Raw genomic sequence first — 6,564 nt, 5'->3', positions numbered from 1 at the left:
GTTTCCGTGGATGCATCATACCCTAGCGAGTGAACCGCATAGAAAACTTTAGGGATAATAACAAAAGGGTAGACGTTAATGGAATTGAGGAGATAAAGACTAATTATTTGGCCCTAAAAGAATTTCGAAGCAGGGCTATGGTGTTATTGTGTGAATAACGGAACCGGAATAACTAGGAGTTAGAGAGGTGAGATCGTATCAGTGTAGTTGTCTATATTGGGAGTCTTGAGAGTGTACATTGACTTATCAGTTTATCTTGTTGATTTTATATTGTGCTGAGTGAACTAATCTTAGTCGACCTATTATGCTTACCAGTACGTGTGGTGTACTGATACTACTCTTGCTACATCCTTTTTGGGTGTAGATGTGCTGCAGGTTATTACTTGAAGTGTCTCTTAGTGGATTTTCGGACATCTTCCTACAGCGTTGCTCATCTCATACCAGGAAGAGGCTATGCCATTTATTTTGGTTTTATTCTTGTCTAATAGGAGCTCTTGTACCTGTCTCGACTAGATACCAGGAACTTTTCAGTTTTCTTGTATTGATAACAGAGTCCTTATGAATATTTATTTTCAGTTGTGATCGATAATTACATTACTAGTATTAAAAATGGGATTTAATATTGGGTTGGTTGGTAAGGGTTGGCCTACTAGATAGTAATACGGTAGGTGCCCGCACCACCCATAAATTGGGTCGTGACAACAAATAAACACTAGCATAAATATTTTGGTTGGTAAAAAAAATAGAACACTATCATAAATAATTTTTAAAAATTTGTTCTCATTGAGGCGAAAGTATTGCGTGTGTACTATATTCCCTAATATTTAGCCACCGTTTGGCCATAAGAATTATTCACTTATTCCGATTTTTTTCACTTTTTTTCCGGAATCAGCGTTTGGCCATGAGAATTCCAAATACAACTTGAAGTTGTATTCCGGAATACCAAAAACTCGAAAATTTTGTTTTTCAAATTTTTTTCACTTTTTTCAATTTTTTACAACTACAGTTCATCAAAAACTATAATTTCAAAAACTATGACCAAGCACAACTCCAACTCCAACTCCAACTCTAAAATTTCAAAAAAAAGTGAATTTTTTTTGGTATCTATGAAAAAACGGGGTATTAGGATTCTTTAATCAGCTAAAATTTTTAAGAAATTCTATTATTCAGTACTTCTAAATAAATTAAAATTTTACCTTATATAAAAATGATTTTCTACAATTCTATTTAAGTAGTAGTTTGGATACTTTACTGAAAATATACAGCTTCTTCACTTCTTGTATGTCTTCTTAGTTCTTATTTTAGTTTTGATACGTTTGTCTTCTTAGTTCTTATTTCGGGTTTGATACGTTTGTCTTCTTAGTTCTTATTTCGGGTTTGATACATTTGTCTTCTTAGTTCTTATTTCTGCTTTTCTTTATTTCTTTTAGTTGATTATATATGAAATATACATAATTAGAGATTATTTTTTATTAATTGTTATCGGGGTCAGAACTGATGAACAAGAGATTATCATAAGATAGCTTAACATCAATACGTTGAGAACTTGTGTTGGCATGTTGCACTTCATTATTAAAGTCACAGTTTGCGAATTTCGATACTCTGTGAGGTATAGTTCTTATTTCAGTTTTGATACGTTGGTCTTCTTAGTTCTTATTTTGGGTTTGATACGTTTGTCTTCTTAGTTCTTATTTCTACATTTCTTCATTTCTTTTAGTTGATTATATACGAATTATACATAATTAGAGATTATTTTTTATTAATTATTATCACGGTCAGAACCGATGAACAAGAGATTATCATAAGATAGCTTAACATCAATACTTTCAGAACTTGGGTTGGCATGTTGCACTTCATTATAGAAGTCACAGTTTGCGAATTTCGAAACTCTGTGACGTAGTAAGATAATTTGTCTATATCAATTACTCTAATCGTGTAAGTGCATAGCTAAAATCAACAATCAACAATGTATTGTCCTCTTTTGATAATTTCTCGTGTTTCCTCTTTCAATTGAAACTTTTTTATCAGAAAATTGGACGAAACAAGCATATTGCTGACGAATGAAGGAGGCCAGATGACAGTCAATTGTTATTTGCCGGAAAAAAGCAAAGGTTTATTTGTTTTCTTTTTTTATTTGTTTAAACAAAAAGATTCTACAATAAACAAAATTGTCGTTTACTATTTATCTATATCTACATGTATTAAAAGCACAAATAATTTTTGCTACTATATTAAAAGCACGAAGGGCCTTAGAAATATTTATTAAAATTTTTGTCCTCATTAAAAGATTCTGCAATAGACAAAATAGTCATTTAATAATTTTACTAATATTTAGAATTTGAAAATCAATTAAAATTTGATTATTAAACCTTTCCTTATTTGAACTATGTGCCTATACCTTTGAAATCACCGAAAATTTTACGTATTTAATCTTGGTAAAAAAATCTATTATTTTATACTTCTAATCAATTAGAATTTAGTATGCTTCCATGATTGTTATAGTACACAAATAAACACTGGCATAAATATTTTGGTTGGTAAACAAAAAAAAAAACTAGCATAAAATATTTGGGTTAGCAAAAAAATAAAACACTATCATAAATAATTTTTAAAAATTTGTTCTCATTGATGCGAAACTATTGCGTGTGTACAATACTCCCTAATATTTAGGATTCTTTAATCAGCTAAAATTTTACTTATTTAATTTTGGTAAGAAATTTTATTATTTAGTACTTCTAAATAAATTAAAATTTTACCTTATATGGAAAAGATTTTTTACAATTCTATTTAAGTGGTAGTTTGGATACTTTACTGAGAACATACATCTTCTTCTGCTTCTTGTATGTCTTCTTAGTTCTTATTTTAGTTTTGATACGTTTGTCTTCTTAGTTCTTATTTCCGGTTTGATACTTTTGTCTTCTTAGTTCTTATTTCTGCTTTTCTTTATTTCTTTTAGTTGATTATATATGAATTATACATAATTAGAGATTATTTTTTATTAATTATTATCTGGGTCAGAACCGATGAACAAGATATTACCATAAGATAGCTTAACATCAATACTGTGACGTAGTAAGATGATTTGTCTATATCAATTGCTCTAATCGTGTAAGTGCATAGCTAAAATCAACAATCGGCAATGTATTCTCCTCTTTTGATAATTTCTCATGTTTCCTCTTTCAGTTAAAATTTTTTTTATCAGAAAATTGGACGAAACAAGCATATTACTGACGAATGACGCAGACCGGATGACAGTCAATTGTTATTTGCCGGAAAAAAAAAAAACAAAGGTTTATCTCTTTTCTTTTTTTATTTGTTTAAACAAAAAGACTCTACAATAAACAAAATTGTCGTTTACTATTTATCTATATCTTCATGTATTAAAAGAAAGAATAATTTTTGCTAAATGTTAAACGACAAAAATATCTTCTAAATGTTAATCGACTTTTATGTTTGAATTCAATTAAATAATCAACAAAAAATTTGTTATTTGACTTCTACCGTGAAATTAGAATCCTAAAAGTTATAAAATACTAAACATATCCTAGGCAAACGTGACAATACTGTGATAGACCATTCGTCAAAATTTGTCATTAAATAGGAGTCCAAGTCTAAAATAAACTAAAACTACAGAGACCTAATATATTTACAATACAACAAAGATGCCTATTTTTACTATCCTTGTTCTTCCTTTATTTTTGCCTATTTTAGCTTTTCTGGATCTTTGTACTTTTACTTTTATTTGATGATTAATAAAGCAAATCAATAGGCATGCCCTATTGATATATTTAAGAAAAAAAAAATTACAATACAAGTTAAGATAAACTAAAACTAAAAAGACCTTATATATTCATAAGTAGTCTGTATGTTTTGCGTTAGCATTATTCTAGCATTAATTTTTAGTTCTATAGACAGAGAGATAAATGTGACTCTAAATCTTGTAAGTGCATAGCTAAAATCAACAATCAGCAATGTATTCTCCTCTTTTGATAACTTCTCGTGTTTTCTCTTTGAATTGAAATTCTTTTATCAGAAAATTGGACGAAACAAGCATATTGCCGAGGAGTGAAGCAGACCTGATGACAGTCAATTGTTATTTGCCGGAAAAAAATAAAGGTTTATCTCTTTTCTTTTTTATTTGTTTATACAAAAAGACTCTACAATAAATAAAATTGTCGTTCACTATTTATCTATATCTACATGTATTAAAAGCACAATTAATTTTTACAAAATGTTAAATGACAAAAATATCTTCTAAATGTTAATCGACTTTTATGTTTGAATTCAATTAAATAATCAACTAAAAATTTAAAATATGGGGTTCAATTTTCATCTTGTGGAGCTCAATAATTATTTGTGATCGGCTGAATTATTTTTGCACTTATACTTTTCATTTATAACTTGAGTTCTTCTTCTAAAGCCATAGTTTTTGTGCGGGAATATTTGCACGGCTGATGAAAAGCCAACAACTTGTTAGTAGTCCGTTTTGGCTTGCACCAATTTAGCTATGGGAAGCTGGCGTTGTTTTTCAACCATAGCAGTAAGTCATTATTTACATCCATCATATTACATGTGTGTTTATTTGCATCATATTTTTCTTTACTCTATATATTATATATTTCATTAAATTTGAATTTTTCTGATGAGATTAGATTCCTTCCACATTAATTTTAAAAACGCGGTGAAGAATTTGTTCGGTTTTGGATTTGGATAGGGGGATTTTACATCAATTTGACTATTTGCAAGTACGTAATTACGGGGGGCAAGGTAAGTCATTTATATACAACATTGGATTTTTTATTTGTAATTTTTATGTCGTCAGTAGTTTGGCAGGTGTATGTGCACATGTATAAACATGTATGTAATATGTTAGTTTTTTGGTAAGTTTTACGTATGTGCAAGACTTTGGAAGACACGGCTATTTGTTAAAAGATAACATGATCACTTAGTATAATGAGGAAAGCATTTCTTTTTGTCTATACAGATAGGGTCTAATTTTGAGCTGATGTTGCATATGCACTTGGATGACGATACAAAGAGACATTTTTTATGGTAGTTGATCAACGAATTTAATTGACAAATTGTTTAATAGGTATATACAACAGTAGCACTTGTGTCCTCTCTAATGGGGTATCCAATTATGGATTTTTTAGAATTTCAATACATGGCGAGGGACGAGCAGACACTAGGGGTGTACAAAGTAAACTGACAAACCGTACCAAATCGATAAATCGAGTCAAACCGAGAAAAAAATCCGACTAGTGGTTTGGTTTGGCTTGGTTTGGTGTTAAAAAAAAAAAACTCGACCATAATTGGTTTGGTTTGGTTTTAACTAAAAAAAGTCAAACCAAACCAAACCAACCCGACATTACATGTATTCAATTTTTAAAATATTTTATACATAAAAATATTTATTTGTAAAGTAATTTATAAATATTTCTTAAATTTTTTCTTAATTTTTTTATCTATTATCATATTATTCAAGCTTGAACTTAGAATTTTGAATGTCAATAAGTTTTATATCCTATGGATGTTAGTAACTCAAATAAAGTCCAAACTAAAACCAACTCAACACTAATCCTAACAAAAGAAATTCAATTTACCACGAAATGACAATAATGTTGGATATCTATTATTTAGTTTTGCATAATTGATTTAGAGAGTAAAAATACATAACTTAAGTTTTTTTTCTTTGTCATATAATTAATACTTATTTTAGCATGACTTAGTATTTTTAGATTATGGTCATTTTCTTTTATGGCTTGTTAATTAGCAATATTTATTTTAACCGATTATATTAGCTTTTGTTGAATATTTTAATACAATGTCATCATTCTTCTCACATTTTGTGTTATTTTCTTGAGAAACACCTTAATTATATAATTGTATCTTACTAGGACTAAATAAATATTTAAAGTAAAAGTTATATGTTTTGTATCAAGACTATTCCGGAAAAAAATCCGAAAAATCCGAGAAAACCGAACAACCCGAGAAAACCCGAAATTGAAAAACCCGAATTTTATTGGTTTGGTTTGGTGTATAATTTTTAAAACCCGACGCAATTGGTTTGATTTGGTGTTTAAAAAATCCGAACCAACCCGGTCCATGTACACCCCTAGCAGACACCCTGCACTATATAGCTTTTAGACACATTAAACCAAAAAAATTCACTGCACATTTACGTGCGGGCACGTTTATAGAGATTAGTTATTTTTAAAGCATGAATATAAATGTTAGTTGACTAAAATATCCTTCAAATATTAAGCGACTTTTATAACCTTTTTAAGCTAAAATTTTCTCGAAAAAGTAATATCATATTGGATAAAATTGTAATATTAATTTTTCCTAATATCTAGGACTTCAGACTCAACTAAAAAACTAAAATCTTAAAACAACCTAATTATATTAGGATTTTAGCAACTGATTAATGACGAAATTCGTAGCTAAGTCTAATATATTTATGTAATGTTTGTTTTCAATTGAAGTATGCATTCTAGTCTTTCATAAAAGTGAAATTCATCATCTAAAAATAAGGTAGATTACGTGCTACAACAAACAAAAATA

This window comes from Lycium barbarum, chromosome 3 (assembly GCF_019175385.1).
Source record: "Lycium barbarum isolate Lr01 chromosome 3, ASM1917538v2, whole genome shotgun sequence".
Lineage (NCBI taxonomy): Eukaryota > Viridiplantae > Streptophyta > Magnoliopsida > Solanales > Solanaceae > Lycium > Lycium barbarum.
The sequence above is the reverse complement of the archived record's forward strand: the minus strand, read 5'-3'. Positions refer to the sequence as shown.